Raw genomic sequence first — 23,107 nt, 5'->3', positions numbered from 1 at the left:
GCAGTTTTTAGAATGGTGTCACTCTTGGGTATTTTATGTCATGTAGGCCCCTCAAACTCTTATCAAATCAGATGTGGTCCCTAAAAAGTGGTTTTGCAAATTTTGTTGTAAAAATGAGAAATCGCTGGTCAACTTTTAACCCTACTAACTTCCTAACAAAAACAATATTTTTCAAAAATAGTGCTGATATAAAGAAGGCATGTGGAAAATGTGCTTTATTAACTTTTTTGTGAGACATGACTCTTTGATTTAACGGCATAAAAATGTAAAGTTTTAAAAGTGAAACATTTTCAAAATTGTAGACAAGTTTCCAATTTTTTTCACAAATAAACATCAGTAATATCAAATAAATTTCACCATTGTCATGAAGTACAATATGTCATGACAAAACACTCTCAGAATCAGTGGGATCCATTGAAGTGTTTCAGAGTTATGACCTCATAAATTCTATGTGGTCAGAATTGAAAAAAATTGGCCTGGTCAGGAAAGTGACAGTAGGCTTTGGTTTAAAGGGGTTAATAGGGTGAGGCACTGCCCCTTGGTTTGTTCTGTTTTGGTGGTGGTGGTTTGGTTTGTGGGTTTTAAATCCTTATTGTTTGCTCTTTTAATTATTCATTAAAAGTTATATTTTATGAATTTTTGACAAGTACAGAGTCTTCAATTGTGAAACAAGTATTCATACCCTTGGCATTTTTTGTATTTTTCTACCTCGCAACCTGGAATTTCACTGTTTTTTTCTGAGGGTTTGAATCAGTTCATGTAAAGAACATGCCTACAACTGTGAACATTTAGTTTTCTTTTTATTGTGAAGCAAACAATAAATAGGGCAAAATAACTGAAAACTTCAGTGTTCACAACTATTCACCCACCCCCCCAACGTCAGTACTTTGTAGAGCCTCCTTTTGCAGCAATTACAGCTGCAAGTTACTTTGGATAAGTCTCTATGAGCTTTTCACATCTTGCCAGTTCCTTAAGGTAAAGCTGCTCCAGCTCCTTTAAGTTAAGTTTTCTCTGGTTAACAGCAATCTTCAAATCTGACCACAGATTCTCAATTGGATTAAAGGGATTGTCCAGTCCAAATCAATAAACCTGAAGTCACTCTTTGTGACTTGTATTGAGCTGAGGCTGCGCCCGACCAGTGACACAGACTGCCTGCGGGCATGTACAACTAGAAGGCACAGTCTTGCACTATACAAGTGTATGGAGAGCAAGGCTTCTCCCACTTGCCAGGAGTTTGTATAACACATGCATACCCTCCAGTCCCAGGTCAGAAACTGTCGAATCCTCGCAGCGCACAGTGTATGTGCTGGGGGGATTCATAAGAATAAAGTCACACAGTCACACAGACTTATTAATTTGGACCTGACAACTTCTTTAAGGTCTGGGCTTTGACTAGTTCACTCCAAAACATTTATAGATTTCCCCTTAAACCATTCTAGTTTTGCTTTACCAGTATGCTTTGGGTCATTGTCTTGTTGGAAGGTGAACCTCAGTCCAAGTCTCAAATCACTGACAGACTGAAATAGGTTTTGCTCAAGAATATCTCATTACTTCGCACCATCCATCTTCCCCTCAGCTCAGACCAGTTTCCCTGTCCCTGCTGCCTAAAACAGTCGGCACAGCATGATGCTGTCCCTACCATATTTCATGGTTGGGATTGTGTTCTTGGGGTGATAAACTGTGTTGGTTTGGGACCAGTCATAGCGTTTACCTTGGTGGCCAAAAAGTTCAATTTTGGTCTCATCTGACCCAAGCACCTGCTTGCATATATTTGAGGAATCTCCAACATATTTTTTGGCAAACTCAAAATGTGCCTGACTTGTGTGTAAGGCTTTTTTCTGCACACTCTTCCATAAAGGCCACCTCTATGGCTTAGTGTGGTTGTAGACTTTTTCAGACAATAAGATGATACACATATTAATTTTTTTTATTTATACTATATTTTAGTCCGTTTAGGACTTAATATAGAGATATCACAGAGTTGCAGTATGTAGAGAAATTACGGTTCTCCTAAAAGACATTTGATGTTTAAAGAGTTTTGCCTACAAAAATGGCTTAGACAACCAAAGAAGTCTTATATTTCCAACTAAATACTTGACATGTATATCTTATACAGCAAAATATTAGCAATATCACTTTGGGGACAATATGTTCACATATGCATTATTAAAGAAACACTTCAGTGGGTGGGTTTTTTTTGTATTTAACCTATGTATTTTACCTCTGTCTAAGTTCCCTGTCACTAGCATTATACTCATCAGTTGCCATATTCATCTGTTATCGGTGCCATTCCGGTTGATCTTCTGTAGGTTGTGACATGCCTGATAGCTCCAGTGTTTGGTGGCCAGAAGTCAAAAATCAGTGTAAGTCTGTGAGGGCCAGAATGAGGCCAGGATGAGGCTCTCATGGACTTCAATTGAGAGGTTGGGACCGTTACCTCTGACTTCCGATCAGTCAGAAGTTGGGGTCACAAGATGGCGGATTGGGATCGAAGCAGCGCTGCGAAGAGATGAAGACAATATATTGCTGGTAAGTATAATACTATGGGCAGGGAACTTACATTATTGGCTCCACTCCAGTGCTGAAATGAAAAGAAATGTCGGAGCAGTGCTTTAAAAATATGATTGCATAATAGCAAGTGGATGGTCACAATTATCCATATACAATAACACATTTAAAAATGTTACTGTTTTCTTCTGTCTTCAGAAATGCCCAGCTTCCATGCCAGCAAGCTTTCTTTACAACAGCACTTACAAGCTTTATGAAAAGAGGAAACTTTCCACCATTGAAAACTACACAGGTGGCTGATAACGTAGGCAATGAGTAGTGAAATATTGAATTAAAAATCCCTCCATTCTTGAGGAGAGGTACATTACAAAGTTGCTTGTTTTAACAATCACTATGCAATTTTAACCATTTCAGAAGTGAAGACAATTCCTTTAAATATTTTGCAAGTCGCATTTTCACATTTTTTTTATTTGGCATGAATGTGCCTGGGAATATACACTGCCTTGCGAAAGTATTCGGCCCCCTGGAACTTTTCAACATTTTCCCACATATCATGCTTCAAACATAAATATACAAATGTAAATTTTTGGTGAAGAAGCAACAACAAGTGGAACACAATTGTTAAGTTGAACGAAATTTATTGCTTATTTTAAATTTTTGTGGAAATTCAAAAACTGAACAGTGAGGTGTGCAATATTATTCGGCCCCTTTACTTTCAGTGCAGCAAGCTCACTCCAGAAGTTCATTGTGGATCTCTGAATGATCCAATGTTGTCCTAAATGCCCAATGATGATAAATATAATCCACCTGTGTGTAATCAAGTCTATAAATGCACCTGTTCTGTGATAGTCTCAGGGTTCTGTTTGAAGCACAGAGAGCATCATGAAGACCAAGGAACACAACAGGCAGGTCCGTGATACTGTTGTGGAGAAGGTTTAAGCTGGATTTGGATACAACATGATTTCCAAAACTTTAAACATCCCAAGGAGTACTGTGCAAGCGATCATATTGAAATGGAAGAAGTATCCTACCATTGCAAATCTACCAAGACCCGGCCGTCCTTCTAAACTTTCATCTCAAACAAAGAGAAGACTGATTAGAGATGCAGCCAAGAGGCCCATGATCACTCTGGACGAATTGCAGAGATCTACAGCTGAGTTGGGACAGTCTGTCCATAGGACAACAATCAGTCGTACACTGCACAAATCTGGCCTTTATGGAAGAGTGGCAAGAAGAAAGCCATTTCTCAAATATATCCATAAAAAGTGTAATTTAGGGTTTGCAACAAGCCACCTGGGAGACACACCAAACATGTGGAAGAAGGTGCTCTGGTCAGATGAAACCAAAATCGAACTTGTTGGCAACAATGCCAAACGATATGTTTGGCGCAAAGGCAACACAGCTCATGACCCTGAACACACCATCCCCACTGTCAAACATGGTGGTGGCAGCATCATGGTTTGGGCCTGCTTTTCCTCAGCAGAGACAGGGAAGATGGTTAAAATTGATGGGAAGATGGTTGGAGCCAAATACAGGACCATTCTTGAAGAAAACCTGTTGAAGTCTGCAAAAGACCTGAGACTGGGACGGAGATTTGTCTTCCAACAAGACAATGATTCCAAACATAAAGCAAAATCTAGAATGGAATGGTTCACAAATAAACATTTCCAGATGTTAGAATGGCCAAGTCAAAGTCCAGACCTCCATCCAATTGAGAATCTGTGGAAAAAGCTGAAAACTACTGTTCACAAATGATCTCCATCAAACCTCACTGGGCTCGAGCTGTTTGCCAAGGAAGAATGGGCAAGAATTTCAGTCTCTCGATGTACAAAACTGATAGAGACATACAGGGCCGGACTGGCCATCTGGCAATTCTGGCAAATGCCAGAAGGGCCTGTCTGGTTGTGGGCTGCCTTGTCTGCGATGTTGTTAGCAAAATCTGTCTTCTCAAGACACCCATACTGTTAAGAATTGTGACGGAGCACAAGTTGCTGACTCCGTCACTTACCCCAGCAGGCTACGGGTGTTATTAGAAATATTGGTCTTGTAGTAAATCTTCCTTTCCTCCATCCAGGGTAATATAAGTAATATATCTCATCTGGTTCATGGGGACAGGGACAGCATGGGCCTGTGTGATTTCAAATGCCAGGGCTGAATTTCATCCCCAGTCCGTACCTGGAGACATACCCCAAGCGACTTGCAGCTGTAATCGCAGCAAAAGATGGCGCAAGAAAGTATTAAGTTAAAGGGGCCGAATAATATTGCACGCCCCACTTTTTTCAGTTTTAAATTTCCACAAAAATTTAAAATAAGCAATAAATTTCATTCAACTTCACAATTGTGTTCGAATTGTTGTTGATTCTTCACCAACAATTTACATTTGATATCTTTATGTTTGAAGCATGATATGTGGGAAAAGGTCAAAAAGTTCCTGGGGGACCAATACTTTCACAAGGCACTGTATAACAGAAAAAAAGGTTAAAAACAGTGAGTACGAGGATGGAACAAAAATTACCCACAAGTTTCAGAAAAGACAAACACATAATTTTTCAACATAATTGCTCTGCTTTTCAATATACTTTGTCCATCTATCAAAAAGCTTTATATTTATTACAAAATATTTTAGGATGAGATGTGACCCACAAATGCACTACTATCTTCACCTCTTAATCAGACAAAAATGTTTGTAAATGATTTGCCAAATATTACACTGTTGTCCATTCAAAAGTTCACGGGCAAGATGTCATCCATCTTCTCCAGTCTTGGAGAACACTTGTGCGACCTTCCTTGAATGTTTCTATCCATTTATAGACCTTTCTTTCCTACTAAATATTTTCTCCATAATTTGCACAAAGTCATAAACACCATCAGACCACAAAAACTCTGCTCTTCTATCATATAAATCACAAGTGGTGCAGCCATTGTTTCTCGCACTCAAGTCACAAATGTACTGATGTAATACGCTTATCTCTGCTCAGTGTAGTGACTGGGGAGACAGTAAATTCATATGGATAGCGTTGATACTGTTGATTGACCAACAGAAGTTTTAATATGTCCGGGGTACGGATAATTTTAGACTTTCAAAAAGGTTTTCATGTAGTTTTTAAGGTTTGGATTAGAGATGAGCAGATCTGACAAAATTCAAATATATCTTTTCATGCTGATTTTCCTTGGAATTTATTTTCCACAAATTCACACAGCTCGGGGTCCCACCCTGCATGTTTGGCACTCTTTAGAGAGCCAATGAACATGCAGGGATTGTCTGCCACACACTGTAATGCCGCAGCCATGTTGGTTGTGGCATTACAGCGATTGGCTGGCCGCACAGCGTCATCAGGTACATATCAGACCAGGCCACCACAGTCTACTCCGGAATCAGGCAGTGTAGGGAGAGTTGATGCTGAGCTAGGGAGAGATTTGTTTGATTCTTACTTAGTGTGGGTATACCATATAAAGCTGCATAGATATCAGTGCTAGGCAGGCAGGCAGCGTATGTGGCAGACTGCAGGGCATATAGCAAGAGGGTCCATTCCAGTTCTGTCTGCTGCTGCTACAGATACTTGCTACAGATATTTGTAGACATAGCCCCAGGTATTAGGGGCCAGGAATATTTTTTTTACAGGCCAGCTATTTCAAACAGTGGTTTGTCTGTCACATGGATCAGAGATAAAAGTGTCCTCCAAATTCTCCCATTTCTGCCCTCCATTTAAATTTTGCTGCAGTGTGTTAGCAAAGTTTTTGACACCAGTTTGCTTGTAAAAATCGTTACCTACAAGCCAGCTATTTCAAACAGTGGTTTGTCTGTCACATGGATCAGAGATAAAAAAGTGTGCTCCAAATTATGCCATTTCTGCCCTCCCTTTAAATTTTGTTGCAGCGTGTTAGCGAAGTTTTTGACACCAGTTTGCTGATAAAAATAGTTACCTAAAGGCAAATCTATTTCAAACTGTGGTTTGTTCGTCACACAGATCACATTACATCACATCAGTATAAAAGGGGAGAAGTCAGCGCTGCTTATGGTCGGAACGCAATACAAAAAGTGCACGTGCACATATTAATTTCTAACTGTTTATCAAAATGAGACATTTAGCAAACAATTGATCAATTCTTTGAGCCACCCCACCATGCCAAAGCATTCTCATAATGGGGCAGTCCTACTCTACGATTTTTATATTCGCTGTGCCATTATGGCCTCCTAAATGTGTTGGAAGCAAGACCACATTAATCCCACTTTAGGATTTTTATATTCATTGTGCCATTACGGCCTCCTAAATGTATTAAAAGCGGGACCATATTGAATGCAAACTGTACCTGTAGCATTTCAGAATCTCTCCCATGGCGCCATAAAGGGTGCCCGCAGATAAAGGTCGACCAGGTCCAACCACAGACATTTCAGATCTGACCTCCACACTGACTGACCAGCACCACAGATAAAGGGTGAGATAGGCCCAGGCACAGGAGCACAAATCAAACAAAGCCTGGGGCAGGGCTGCTGTATGTGTATACAGCAGCCTAGATCACTCACAATGAAAACAGAAAGAATGGCTTACATAACCCAGCACGCACGGCAACAGTGGTGGTCAGCCACAAACCAATATCAAAATAAAAGGGGAGAAGCCAGTGCTGCTTATGGTCAGAACGCAATACATAAAGTGCACATGCACATATTCATTTCTAACTGTATATCAAAATGAGACATTTAGCAAACAATTGATATAGGCTGCTGTATACACACACAGCAGCCCTGCCCTGCCTCAGGCTCTGTTTGATTTGTGCACCTGTGCCTGGGCCTGTCTCACTCTTTATCTGTGGTGCTGATCAGGCAGTATGGAGGTCAGATCGGAAATGTCTATGTTTGGACCTGGTCAACCTTTATCTGCGCGTACCCTTTCTGGCGCCATGGGAGTGATTCTGAAATGCTACAGGTACAGTTTGCATTCAATATGGTCCGCTTTTAATACATTTAGGAGGCCGTAATGGCACAGCGAATATAAAAAACGAAAAGTGGGATTAATGTTGTCTTGCTTCCAACAGATTCAGGAGGCCGTAATGGCACAGCAAATATAAAAATCGTAGAGTAGGACTGCCCCATTATGAGAATGCCTTGGCGTGGCGGGGTGGCTCAAAGAATTGATGAATTGTTTGCTAAATGTCTCATTTTGATATACAGTTAGAAATTAATATGTGCATGTGCACTTTTGTATTGCGTTCTGACCACAAGCAGCGCTGGCTCCTCCCCTTTTATTACCACATATAAGTGCACTACAAATTCAGCCATTTGTAGTGAATGTGGAAAATATTGTCCTCCATTTAAAATGGGCAAGGTGCGTGGCAAGGGACGGAGAAGGGGACTTGAAGGTGATGGTGCATGCAGAGGCCGAGACCGTGGGGAAGATGAAATTGAGCCACAACAAATACCCACATCTTCTCACCCAACCTTCCTGTCCCAATTACTAGGGGACCGCAGCACACCACTAATGAACCCAGAGCAATGCCAAAAAGTTGATGGTTGGATAGCGGATAATACTTCTAGTCACTTTGCCACCACTTTGCCCTGTCTTCCACACGGTCAAGTCTCAGTAGCCATGAGTCTGGACCGCATATTCCTCACCCTGATCCTTCCTCCTACCATGCCGGGTGCCCGAAGACAATTGATCCCACACTCGGACACTCTGAAGAGCGGTTCACTTTTATTTTATAGATTCGGGCCTCTCGCCCGGTCCACTTGAAGTGTGACAAGAGGTGATCGCATGTAGCCATGCTCAAATATTTGAGCAGCCACGGTCACATGAAGGCAATGATTGGAAAGTGTCACAAGAGGTGGACGATGATGAGGCACAATTGCCAGAAAGTCAGGAGGAGGACTAAGGTGCAGAAGTGGAAGATTAGATGGTGGATGATATAGTAACTGATCCAAGCTGGCAGGAGGACATGTAGAGCGAGGACAGCAGTACACAGGAGGAGGTAGGAGTAGCATCACAACGGGCAAGAATAAGCAGTGTGGTGGCCACAGAAAGAATGCGGGCAACCGTTCCCCGTAACACCAACACAACGGAAGTTGCCAGTACAACTGTTTAGGTCATCCCGAGTCTGATTGTTTTGTAAAGACTCTGCTGATAACCTCAAAAAGGCCATTTCCACCACCTGCCAGGCCAGCATCAGCAGGGGTAGCAAAGCTACCAGCCTGACCACCACCAGCATGATCAGACACAGGGCAGCAAAGCACTCGACTTTGTGGGCCAAACCCCAGGGTCCAGGAACAGTATCTGCGGATGACATCACTGCTTCTTCCGATGTTGTGCATGCAAGCCAATCCCCTGTCCATGGTGCATGCGACAATGCCTCCTGCCCTGCACCTGTCATTGCACACACTAAACTAGCACAATTATCAATAATATCCACGTCCTTGGCCCAGTGCAGCGTTCAGTGGTCTATACCCCAGTACTTGGAATGCAAGCGCAAATACGCAGCCAATGCCCCACAGGCCACACTGCTAAATTCACACATTTCACAACTGCTTGTGCTCGAAATGTTGCTTTTTAGGCTCATGGAGACAGAAGCTTTCTGCAACCTAATGGTGGAGGCTGTCCCTTGGTACTCTGCCCCAGTCTCCACTATTTCTCATGTTGGAAAGTATTTGTGAGCAGAAAAGGGCAGTTGTTGACTACCTGCATCAACAAAGCCATCAGTATTCAGTTCAGACTCCACACATAAGACCTCAGTAGTGGACATGGATGTCAGACAGATGTACCATCCTCCAAAACTTTGAGGACTCAACCAAGATGGTGAGTGGCGATGATGCCATAATTTGCGTCACCATTAGTGTTGAGCGATACCGTCCGATACTTGAAAGTATCGGTATCGGAAAGTATCGGCCGATACCGGCAAAGTATCGGATCTAATCCGATACCGATACCCGATACCAATACAAGTCAATGGGACTCATGTATCGAATGGTATTCCTGATGGTTCCCAGGGTCTGAAGGAGAGGAAACTCTCCTTCAGGCCCTGGGAACCATATTAATGTGTAAAATAAAGAATTAAAATAAAAAATATTGCTATACTCACCTCTCCGACGCAGCCTGGACCTCACCGAGGGAACCGGCAGCGTTCTTTGCTTAAAATGCGCGCTTTTCCTTCCTTCCGTGACGTCACGGCTTCTGATTGGTCGCGTGCCGCCCATGTGGCCGCGACGCGACCAATCACAGCAAGCCGTGACGTAATTTTCAGGTCCTTCTAGGCATTCAGTATTTTAAAATTACGTTCCGGCTTTGTGATTGGTCGCGTCGCGGTCACATGGGCGACGCGACCAATCACAAGCCGTGACGTCACGGGAGGCAGGAGACGCGCGCATTTTTAAAATTACGTCACGGCTTGTGATTGGTTGCGTGCCGCCCATGTGACCGCGACGCGACCAATCACAGCAAGCCGTGACGTAATTTCAGGTCCTGATGCCTATTTCTGCATTCAGGACCTGAAATTACGTCACGGCTTGCTGTGATTGGTCGCGTCGCGGTCACATGGGCGGCACGCAACCAATCACAAGCCGCGACGTAATTTTAAAAATGCGCGCGTTTCCTGCCTCCCATGACGTCACGGCTTGTGATTGGTCGCGTCGCCCATGTGACCGCGACGCGACCAATCACAAAGCCGGAACGTAATTTTAAAATACTGAATGCCTAGAAGGACCTGAAAATTACGTCACGGCTTGCTGTGATTGGTCACGTCGCGGCCACATTGGCAGCACGCGACCAATCAGAAGCCGTGACGTCACGGAAGGAAGGAAAAGCGCGCATTTTAAGCAAAGAACGTTGCCGGTTCCCTCGGTGAGGTCCAGGCTGCGTCGGAGAGGTGAGTATAGCAATATTTTTTATTTTAATTCTTTATTTTACACATTAATGTTGTATTTTACACATTAATGTTGTTTCGATACCGATACCCGATACCACAAAAGTATCGGATCTCGGTATCGGAATTCCGATACAGCAAATATCGTCCGATACCCGATACTTGCGGTATCGGAATGCTCAACACTAGTCACCATCCCACTTCTCTGTGTTCTGAAGTGCTCTCTGTTCAAAATCACAGAGGAGCCATTGCAGGCGGAGCACGATGAGATGGAGCAAGGAACCATACAGGGTGATTACACAGAGCCCAGCCTCATCTCATCCCAATGTGGATTGGGTGACAATTAGGAAGAGGAGGAGGTGGAGAAGGAGGAAGAAGAGGATCTAGCTTCATAGGCTATAGACAGTACTACCTGCACAACTGTCACACCGTCTGTTCAGCGTGGATGGCCTGAGGACAAGGAGGAGGAGGAGGAGGAGAGCTTGGTCAGTCATCTTCTTGGTGAGGACATGGAAGTCTTGCCTGTTAGAAGTCTGGCATGCATGGCTGCATTAATGTTACGCTGCCTTTCCCATGACCCTTGCATTCTCAAAGTTTTGGGGAACAGTTATTACTGGTTGGTGACACTTCTAGACTCACGCTACAAGGAGAACTTTCTATCTCTTATTCCTGAGGTGGACAGGTCTGCTAAAATGGGGCAGTACCAGAGGGCCCTTGTTGCGGAATTATTTAAAAAATTCCATTTGAAAATGCTGGCAGCAGAGGTCACAGTTCGTTGGACAACCAAGGAGTACAGGCGAGAGAGACACAACTCAAATCCAGCAGAGGCAGGGGAACACTGTCAAAGTTCTGAGAGAGTTTTGTCAGACCCTCACATTGCACAGGCCCTGAGGCACAAGATACTCTCAAAAGGAGTGCAAACTTTGGGAAGATGCTGAGGGAGTAACTTGCTGACCGTACCAACATCCTCCGTGATTCCTCTGTGCCTTATAATTATTGGGTATCCAAGCTGGACATGTGACATGTACTGGCTCTCTACGCCTTGGAGGTCCTGGCCTGCCCTGCCGTTGGCGTTTTGTCAGAGCGGGTTTTTAGTGCTGCTGGTGGAATTATAGCTGATATGCCCATTCCCCTGTCAACTGAAAATGCTGACAGGCTGACTCTTATAAAAATGAGCAAGGGCTGGATTGGGCCAGACTTCTCAACACCACTGAATGATAGCAGCGTAACAAACTCAAATCCAGTGTCTTTTTTTGGGATGTCTATTCCCATGCGCCTCTTCACACCCACAAATGGGTATCCGCTTCCTGATTTTGGTTATTTGCTGTTATCCCCCTCCTTGTCCTCATCCTCATAATCCATCACCATATCACCAGGGTGACCATGGTCCGTGATGCAACACCCACATAATTTTTTTAAAGGGTGTTTATGATGCCCTTAAAAACGTTTTTTTTAAGACAGTATGTTCATGTATACCCAGGGGTAAATGTTTGCCAGCCCATACAATTAGTGCATGGGCATTACAAGTATAGGAGACCCGCTCCTTTCTAATGGGAACATTTTTTGATGAGGCCCTCCTCCACGTCTCTTCCAAGGGGCATTGGAGTGCCTCCAAATTTTTGGCAGCCCTTGCATTCACTGCATAGGCAAACAGCATGGGAGACCCACTTCCTAATAATGAGAAAATTGTTTTATGAGACCCACCTCCATATCTCTTCCAAGGGGTATTGGGGTATGTCCAAATTTTTGGCAGCCCTTGCATTCACTGCATAGGCAAACACTATGGGAGACACACTTCCTAATAATGGGAATATTGTTTTATGAGGCCCTATTCCACGTCTCTTCCAAGGGGTATTGGAGTGTGTCCAAATTTTTGGCAGCCCTTGCATTCACTGCATAGGCAAACACTATGGGAGACACACTTCCTAATAAAGGGAACATTTTTTATGAGGCCCTCCTCCATGTCTCATCCAAGAGGTAGTGGGGTGTGTCCACATTTTTGGCAGCCCTTGCATTCACTGCATAGGCAAACAGTATGGGAAACACACTTCCTAATAATGGGAACATTGTTTTCAGAAGGCCCCCCTGTATGTCTTTTCAAAGGGGTATTGGGGTGTGTCCAAATTTTTGTGCAGCCCTGTCACTCACTGCATACGCAATAACAATATAGGAGACTTACTGTTTAATAATGGGAACAACAAAGCATAGCCGGCTAATGGCTCTGTAAGAATAGTGAGGGCCGACTGCTGGCCCTTTAACTTCTTATCTCCTCTTCCCACAATCACATACAAGATTTTCCCGTGCATCACCCCTACTCTGGAAATCTCTACCACAACATATCAGACTCTCGCCTACCATGGAAACCTTCAAAAAGAACCTGAAAACCTCTTCCGACAAGCCTACAACCTGCAGCAACCACCAGTCGACTGCACGACCAGCTCTACTCTCACCTACTGTATCCTCATCCATTCCTTGTAGATTGTGAACCCTCGCGGGCAGGGTCCTCTCTCCTCCTGTTCCAGTCGTGACTTGTATTGTTTAAGATTACTGTACTTGTTTTTATTATGTATACTGCTCCTCAGATGTAAAGCGTCATGGAATAAATGGTGCTATAAAAAATTAATAATAATAATGATAATAAAGGCCGCTTGATGGCCCTATGAAAACAGGCTTTGTGACTTTCAGAGTCCCTACTTCTTAAATGAAACAGGATGTGTCTGATGATGTGTCACACACCACATGGCCAGATAAGGTTGTAAAATGTTAAAATGACATTTCCCAGTGAATGCATTTGTCTTGTTTAAAAGCAATGCTAAAGTTCAAAAACGCATCAAAAAACGCTACGTGTGAACATAGCCAAAGGTGTGGAGGAGCATTTTTGGTTTTGGTTATTTATTTCGCCTTGTATATTGTATACAAGTCACTCCTTGGAAAGGATGCTCCTTAACATATTTCCCAGGAAAATCCATTTTGGTTTTGCTTTTGTATGTTTTATTGTGAGTCTATAAAAGTGGCGTAAGACTCTGACAACATTATTCACAGCAGTGACTTCGGAGTCAGAAATGCTTTAAGGGGTCTTCCCCATGCTGATCGCATGTCATTTGAGCACTGTTCTCATCTATTTCCACAATTTCTAGTCCCTCTGCAGACCACCGGTGAGGCCGCCGCAAAAATGCTTGAGTTTCCAATAGACTTACATTGGACTCATTACTCGGGTCAAGCACCCGAGCATTCCAATTTGCTCGACCCAAGCAACGAGCAGTCGAGCATTTTATGTGCTCGCCCATCACTATTCCTGAGTCCTTACTCTTTTAAGAATTAATGGGGTTGTCCGGGCCAAAGCAATAAGTCTGCTCTCACTCGGTGTGACTGCAAACTCATGAATCTCCTCAGTGCACTGCGCACTGTGGGAATTTGTAGGTTTCAAACTTGGGACCACAGGGTACGTATGAGTTACACATACTCCCAGCCAGTGGGCTCAGCCTCGCTCTCCTTACACTAGGCAGGGTATTGCCCCGGCTCAATACAAATGTATGGAGGCTGTACAGGGCTACTACCAGAGCATTACTACCCTTACTGGTGTATGGGGCCCATTGAGCATAAGCAAAGAGGGTGACCCAGACCCTCTTTTGCTTCTGCTAAGCAGACCCCAGGGGCAGGGGTAGGTTGCTATGTACATTTCATCGGCAAAGGGTGCCTTCCTGGAGCTCCACAGTCGTCAGCAGATTGGCAGTGCATGAAGCTCAGAGTTTCCTCTGCCTATTCTGTGATGGCGCCTTATGCGATGACATAATCGCGCCGATGCTAACGCATAAGCGCGCTGGACATCAAGAGTGGAGCTGCAGGGGATCGTACAAGAGGTAAGTATGAAAGCCTTTTTTAATATAAGGAATAAAATAGGTGTGGGGGAGCAAATAATGATTAATTAAGACTGTGTAATGGAGTACAGCAAATGAGGTTGAATTGAAACTGGGGGTGAGTGACAGTAAATGATGATGAATTGAGAATGGGGGATGGTGTACAGTAAATGATGATGAATTGAGACAGGATGTGTGGGAGAGCAAATGATGATAAATTGAGACTGGGGGATGAGATACAGAAGTAATGATGAATTGAGACCGGGGATGGGGTACAGCATATAATGATGATGAATAGAGATGAGCGGTGTTCGAGTCGAACTGTTTGCCAATTTCAAATTCGAGCTGTTTTGGACGGTGTTCGAGTCGTTCGACGAACCCGAACAATTTGCTTAAAATTTGGCTGTTCGAGTTTCTGTTCGATAACTGTTCGATCACCAAAAGCCTAGCTTGATTTGCACATTAAAACTGTTTATCATTGTTAATGGACTGTTTCAGTGTATAGTGGTATAGTGGGCGGGGGGGGGGGGCGAGGGATAGATCTGTGCTGAAATAGCGCCGATCTCCATTTTTTTTTCTTTCCCACATTTACAGAGGGGCGGTGCAGTCTCTCAGCCTATCAGCAGTGCACACACACACAGCAAGGTGCATGTGATGCACACAAGCAAGGGCATGTGTCATTGGCTGTGTATGTCACATGTCCTTGCCCTATAAGAACCAGCCATTTGCCCTGTCGCCACCATTTCCTCACTGTTGCAGCTTAGTGTTAGACGGCACCGCTGCTGCTGTGGGCACTAAACAGACTAAGAGTGTTTTTTGGAGTGAATTGTCAGAGAGATAGGTTTAGGGAGTCGGGAGGAGTCGGGACTAGTTGTAATATCAGCCCTTTTCAGGGTAGGTTACAGCAGTTCATAGCACTGTTTGCCAGGCAGGTCTGAGCCAGTGCTGTCAAGTGTTTGTCACAGAATTTGGTGTAATCTAGATCAGCCAATCCTTTTGGGATAGTAGCATTGTCTGATAGTCATCTGAGTAGCCCGCCTGTGAAGCTAGCTACCCCTCCTGTGTATCTCAATTTTTACTGTATTTTAGGCTAGTTTCACACTTGCGTTTTTGTCTGCATGCGTTTTTTAAAAAAACGCATGTGTGAAAAACGCATGTAAACGCGGTAAAACGCATGCGTTTTTTAGACGCATGCGTTTTTATAGAAAAACACAAGAAAACACAAGAAAACACAAGAAAAAACAAGAAAAAACAAGAAAACCCTAACCCTAACCCTACCCCTAACCCTAACCCTAAACGTGACTGAAATACGTGGCACTGAAATACGTGCAACTGAAATACGTGGCACTTAAATACGTGGCACTTTAATACGTGGCACGTGGCACTTAAATACGTGGCACTTAAATACGTGGCACGTGGCGCTTAAATACGTGGCACGTGGCACTTTAATACGTGGCACGTGGCACTTAAATACGTGGCACGTGGCACTTATATATGTGGCACGTGGCACTTATATATGTGGCACGTGGCACTTATATATGTGGCACGTGGCACTTATATATGTGGCACGTGGCACTTAAATACGTGGCACGTGGCATACGTGGCACTGAAATATGTGGCACGTGGCACTTAAATACGTGGCACGTGGCACTTAAATACGTGGCACGTGGCACTTAAATACGTGGCACGTGGCACTTAAATACGTGGCACGTGGCACTTAAATACGTGGCACTTAAATACGTGGCACGTGGCACTTAAATACGTGGCAATATGACTGTCAGAAAATGTTCATTAAACGGTTAGGGGTGAGGTTAGGGGTAGAGTTAGGGTTAGGGTTTGGATCCCTTTATCACCTTGATGGTGGTGGGTGACTTTTTAGTGTGTTTTCTGGTTTTTTTCTATAAAAACGCATGCGTTTTTAGCGCAAACAAACGCATGTGCTTAAAAACGCATGCGTTTACATAGACAGCAATGCATTTTTTTGCCGCGAAAAAACGCATGCGTTTTTTCGCGGCAAAAAAACGCGCAAGAAAATACTGCAGGTAGCATTTTTGAAAATGAACGCATGCAGTCAAAAAACGCATGCGTTTGAAAACGCGACCAAACGCATGTGCAAAAAAACGCATGCGTTTTCAATGTTAAATATAGGAAAAAAAAACGCTGCAGACAAAAACGCAAGTGTGAAAGCAGCCTAACCCAGTAAATAATTTTGGGGTTTTGGGCTTAGTAGCAGTGTCTGCACGTCAGCAGAGTAGCCCGCCTGTGAAACTAACTATACCGCCTGTGTATCTCAATTTTTACTGCATCTAATCCAGTTAATAGTTTAGGGCCTAGGAGCAGTGTCTGCACGTCAGCAGAGTAGCCCGCCTGTGAAACTAACTACACTGCCTGTGTACCTCTATTTTCACTGCATTCAATCCAGTTAATAGTTTAGGGCCTAGGAGCAGTGTCTGCACGTCAGCAGAGTAGCCAGCCTGTGAAACAAACTAAACCGCCAGTGTATCTCAATTTTTACTGCATCTAATCCAGTTAATAGTTTTGGGCCTAGGAGCAGTGTCTGCATGTCAGCAGAGTAGCCCACCTGTGAAACTAACTACACCGCGTGTGTACCTCTATTTTCACTGCATCTAATCCAGTTAATAATTTAGGGCCTAGGAACAGTGTCTGCACGTCAGCAGAGTAGCCCGCCTGAGAAACAAACTATACCGCCTGTGTATCTAAATTTTTACTGCATCCAATCCAGTTAATAGTTTTGGGCCTAGGAGCAGTGTCTACACGACAGCAGAGTAGCCTGCCTGTGAAACAAACTATACCGCCTGTGTATCTCAATTTTTACTGCATCTAATCCATTTAATAGTTTTGGGCCTAGGAGCAGTGTCTGCACGTCAGCAGAGTAGCCTGCCTGTGAAATAAACTATACCGCCTGTGTATCTCAATTTTTACTGCATCTAATCCATTTAATAGTTTTGGGCCTAGGAGCAGTGTCTGCACGACAGCAGAGTAGCCTGCCTGTGAAACAAACTATACCGCCTGTGTATCTCAATTTTTACTGCATCTAATCCATTTAATAGTTTTGGGCCTAGGAGCAGTGTCTGCACGTCAGCAGAGTAGCCCGCCTGTGAAACTATCTACACTGCCTGTGTACCTCTATTTTCACTGCATCTAATCCTGTTAATAGTTTAGGGCCTAGGAGCAGTGTCTGCACATCAGCAGAGTAGCCAGCCTGTGAAACAAACTAAACTGCCTGTGTATATCAATTATTACTGCATCTAATCCAGTTAATAGTTTTGGGCCTAGGAGCAGTGTCTGCACGTCAGCAGAGTAGCCCGCCTGTGAAACAAACAATACCGCCTGTGTATCTCAATTTTTACTGCATCTAATCCAGTTAATAGTTTAGGGCCTAGGAGCAGTGTCTGCACGTCAGCAGAGTATCCCGCCTGTGAAACTAATTATACCGCCTGTTTATCTCTATTTTTACTGCGTCTAATCCAGTTAATAGTTTAGGGCCTAGCAGCAGTGTCTGCACTTCAGCAGAGTAGCCCGCCTGTGAAACTAACTACACCACCTGTGTATCTCTATTTTCACTGCATCTAATCCAGTTAATAGTTTAGGGCCTAGGAGCAGTGTCTGCACGTCAGCAGAGTAGCCCGCCTGTGAAACAAACTATACCGCCTGTGTATCTCAATTTTTACTGCATCCAATCTAGTTAATAGCTTTGGGCCTAGGAGCAGTGTCTGCACGTCAGCAGAGTATCCCACCTGTGAAACAAACTATACCGCCTGTGTATCTCAATTTTTACTGCATCTAATCCAGTTAATAGTTTTGGGCCTAGGAGCAGTGTCTGCTCGTCAGCAGAGTAGCCCGCCTGTGAAACTAACTACACCGCCTGTGTATCTCTATTTTCACTGCATCTAATCGAGTTAATAGTTTAGGGCCTAAGAGCAGTGTCTGCACGTCAGCAGAGTAGCCAGCCTGTGAAACAAACTATACCGCCTGTGTATCTCAATTTTTACTGCATCTAATCCAGTTAATAGTTTTGGGCCTAGGAGCAGTGTCTGCACGTCAGCAGAGTTGCCCGCCTGCAAAACTAACTACACCGCATGTGTACCTCTATTTTCACTGCATCTAATCCAGTTAATAGTTTAGGGCCTAGGATCAGTGTTTGCATGTCAGCAGAGTAGCCAGCCTGTGAAACAAACTATACCGCCTGCGTATCTAAATTTTTACTGCATCTAATCCAGTTAATAGTTTTGGGCCTAGGAACAGTGTCTGCACGTCAGCAGAGTAGCCCGCCTGTGAAACAAACTATACCGCCTGTGTATCTCAATTTTTACTGCATCCAATCCAGTTAATAATTTTGGGCCTAGGAGCAGTGTCTGCACGTCAGCAGAGTAGCCTGCCTGTGAAACAAACTATACTGCCTGTGCATATCAATTTGTACTGCATCCAATCCAGTTAATAATTTTGGGCCTAGGAACAGTGTCTGCACGTCAGCAGAGTAGCCTGCCTTTGAAACAAACAATATCGCCTGTGTATCTCAATTTTTACTGCATCCAATCCAGTTAATAGCTTTGGGCCTAGGAGCAGTGTCTGCACGTCAGCAGAGTATCCCACCTGTGAAACAAACTATACCGCCTGTGTATATCAATTTGTACTGCATCTAATCCAGTCAATAGTTTTGGGCCTAGGAGCAGTGTCTGCACGTCAGCAGAGTGGCCCGCCTGTGAAACTAACTACACCGCCTGTGTATCTCTATTTTCACTGCATCTAATCAAGTTAATAGTTTAGGGCCTAGGAGCAGTGTCTGCACGTCAGCAGAGTAGCCAGCCTGTGAAACAAACTATACCGCCTGTGTATCTCAATTTTTACTGCATCTAATCCAGTTAATAGTTTTGGGCCTAGGAGCAGTGTCTGCACGTCAGCAGAGTAGCCCGCCTGTAAAACTAACTACACCGCGTGTGTACCTCTATTTTCACTGCATCTAATCCAGTTAATAGTTTAGGGCCTAGGATCAGTGTTTGCATGTCAGCAGAGTAGCCAGCCTGTGAAACAAACTATACCGCCTGGGTATCTAAATTTTTACTGCATCTAATCCAGTTAATAGTTTTGGGCCTAGGAACAGTGTCTGCACGTCAGCAGAGTAGCCCGCCTGTGAAACTAACTATACCGACTGTGTATCTCAATTTCTACTGCATCTAATCCAGTTAATAGTTTTGGGCCTAGGAGCAGTGTCTGCACGTCAGCAGAGTAGCCAGCCTGTGAAGCTAACTACACCGCGTGTGTACTTCTATTTTCACTGCATCTAATCCAGTTAATAGTTTTGGGCCTAGGAGCATACCTCCCAACTTTTGAAGATGGGAAAGAGGGACAAAGTTTGCGGCGCACTTCGTGCGCGGCGGCAAATTTTAGGCCACGCCTCTGACCACACCCATTCATAACTAGCCACACCCATATCCACGTCCCAACCACACCCATTTAGCACTGCTGATCACACTTTCATAAAGAATAATTATAAAAAAAAAATATGGCCTCACAGTGCTCCATACTTTTAAATGGCCACACATGATGCTCCATACTTTATAATGGCCACACATGATGCTCCATACTGTATAATGGCCACACAGTGCTCCATACTGTATAATGGCCACACATGATGCTCCATACTGTATAATGGCCACACTTGATGCTCCATACTGTATAATGGCCACACATGATGCTCCATAATGTATAATGGCCACACAGTGCTCCATACTGTATAATAGCCACACATGATGCTCCATACTGTATAATGGCCACACATGATGCTTCATACTGTATAATGACTTCACATGATGCTCTATACTGTATAATGACCGCACATGATGCTCCATACTGTATAATGACCACACATGATGCTCCATACTGTATATTGGCCACACATGATACTTCGTACCGTATAATGGCCACACATAGCTACTCCTACACACGCGGCTGCGCTCCGTACACACATGCTCCACTCCATACACCTCGTACACACGCGGCTCCACTCCGTACACCTCATACCCGCGGCTCCGCTCCGTACACCTCATACACACGGCTCCGCTCCGTACAACTCGTACACACTCAGCTCCGCTCCGTACACATTCAGCTCCGCTCCATACACCTCGTACACATTCAGCTCCGCTCCGTACACCTCGTACACATTCAGCTCCGCTCCATACACCTTGTACACATTCAGCTCCGCTCCGTACACCTCGTACATTCAGCTCCACTCCGTACACCTCGTACACACATGGCTTCGCTCCGTACACCTTGTACACACACGGCTCCGCTCCATACACCTCGTACACACACGGCTCTGCTACATTCACACTGTAAACACCTCCTGACCCAACACATAACAGGCAGTGCATCACCAGGGCACGTGCTTCTCTCCAGAGAAGGGGGTGTGTGAGCCCTGTGCCAGTGCTGCATGGCACTCACCTGCGGGTGCCCTCACCAGGGCATGTGTTGCTTCCCTGGCAGTGATGGAGGGGCAGCGACAGCACAAAGCCTCACTAGGTGCAGATCAGTAAATCTGGAGACATTTCTCTGCATGGTGAGAACTAGTTTCCTTTGTTACAAGCAGAGAAACAAGCAGCCTGCTGCAGCACATGGCTACCGAGCACACCCACTCCAGCTCATTATCCTGCTGGCACCTACCTGGCACCGCACACACCGGGGGCATGAGGGTCGGTGTGCCTGCTCGTCCTGCACAACATCCAGCTCCTCCTCCTCCTCGCCACATCCATGTCCTGCGGATGACCCCGTGCCCAGTGCTGGCAGCGCCTCCTTCACGCCACAGGAAGCCCTAAGAGTAAGTCTCAGGAACATGGGGAAGGGGCGTGGCCTAACACAAGGGGGTGTGTGACGGCTAATTCTCCTGTGTTGTTTGCGGGAGCAGAGTGTCCTGGGCAGGACAGTGGGGAAAAGCATCAAATGCGGGACAATCCCGCACAATGAGGGACGGTTGGGAGCTGTGCCTAGGAGCAGTGTCTGCACATCAGCAGAGTAGCTCGCCTGTGAAACAAACTATACCGAATGTGTATCTCAATTTTTACTGCATCTAATCCAGTTAATAGTTTAGGGCCTAAGAGCAGTGTCTGCACGTCAGCAGAGTAGCCCACCTGTGAAACTAACTACACCGCCGGTGTATCTCTATTTTCACTGCATCTAATCCAGTTAATAGTTTAGGGCCTAGGAGCAGTGTCTGCACGTCAGCAGAGTAGCCTGCCTGTGAAACTAACTACACCGCCTGTGTATCTCTATTTTCACTGCATATAATCCAGTTAATAGTTTTGGGCCTAGGAGCAGTGTCTGCACTGTCCGATGAGCCCTGGTGCAATACGTTGTGACGTATAGCCTGGGCCAACGAGCTCATGTGGAGGGGCAAGTCACGCTGCAGGAGTGGTCTCAGATCAGGGACCTATGCACCCTTCTGCACAGTTTTGAAATAGCAACGAAGATGTTTAGTGCTGATGATGCCATTATCAGCATGACCATTCCGGTGATATACATGCTGGAGCACACCTTACACAGTGTTCGGAGTCAGGTGGTGGAACAAGAGGAGGAGGAGGAACAGGAGGAGTCGTATGCAGAAGGGATCATATCTCCAAGGTCAAGAAGGTTGGCAGCACCAAGGCGGCTGGCATTGGAGGCTAGGGGAGAGGGATTACCGAGGGTGTTTGGCAGCAGCCAAACTGTTGAAGAAGGTGCAGGAGGCGAGGAAGAAGTGGAGGACGAACTGGCACTGGGCATGGAAGACTCATCAGATGAGGGAGACCTTGATCAAATTTCTGTTGTGCGAGGTTGGGGGAAGAGGGCAGACGAAGGAAGCATGATTCTCACCTTGCCACCTCCAAGACAACAAGGACTTAGTCCTCCTGGATGTGCAAAACACACGAGTGCCTTCTTGCTGCAGTACCTGCAACATGACCCTCGGATTGTCAGAATCCAAAGTAATGCCGACTACTGGGTTGCCACACTCTTAGATCCCCAGTACAAAAGCAAATTTGGCGAAGTAATTCCTGCCATAGAAAGGGATTCACACATGCAGGAGTATCAGCAGAGACTGTTACAGAATCTAACATCTGCTTTTCCACAAAACACCAGTGGTGCACGTAGTCAATCTCTGAGTTCTAAATTGCCAACCGTGAGACTATTGAGCCATCACTCTAACCGTAACAGTAACATCGTATCTGGTGGTAACAGCAATTTTTTCCAATCGTTTCAAGATTTTTTTAGACCATCCTTTGCAAGGCCACAGGAGACAAGAGGTCTGATGCACAGCCAACGCCTAGAGAGGATGGTACAAGAGTATCTCCAAGTTAACATCAATGCCATGATTGTGGAACTGGACCCTTGCTCATTTTGGGTTTCCAATCTTGAAAAATGGCCTGAGCTCACCACTCACGCCTTGGAGATCTTGTCGTGCCCCGCTGCCAGCATTCTCTCTGAACGTGTGTTCAGCGCTGCTGGTGGTGTGCTGACAGATAAGCGCACGAGGCTGTCCAGTGACAATGTAGACAGACTAACGTTCATCAAGATGAACAAATCCTGGATCCGCAAGGACTTTTCTACCCCTGTGTCATCTTGGGGAGACTAAAAGCTTGATGATTTTTAAAATCACCTCACCAACCGTTTTAAAAAACTCTGGCGAAATTGATGCCACTTAAGTGGTGCCTGTGGCCGAATTTTTTGAAAAAATAGAGACTCTTTTATTTAGTCCCCTTGCTGAGTTTTACATGACGTTGCCATCGTCAATTCCAGGTGGGTGGGGTCGCCTGCAGAGTTGTTTACTCATACTATGGCCTGGGATTCAGAGGTCTGCTCCAAAGCTTCAGTGTCTGCTAGTCAGCAGAGTAGCCCAGCCCCCC

Source organism: Ranitomeya variabilis, chromosome 2, assembly GCF_051348905.1.
Source record: "Ranitomeya variabilis isolate aRanVar5 chromosome 2, aRanVar5.hap1, whole genome shotgun sequence".
Lineage (NCBI taxonomy): Eukaryota > Metazoa > Chordata > Amphibia > Anura > Dendrobatidae > Ranitomeya > Ranitomeya variabilis.
The sequence above is the reverse complement of the archived record's forward strand: the minus strand, read 5'-3'. Positions refer to the sequence as shown.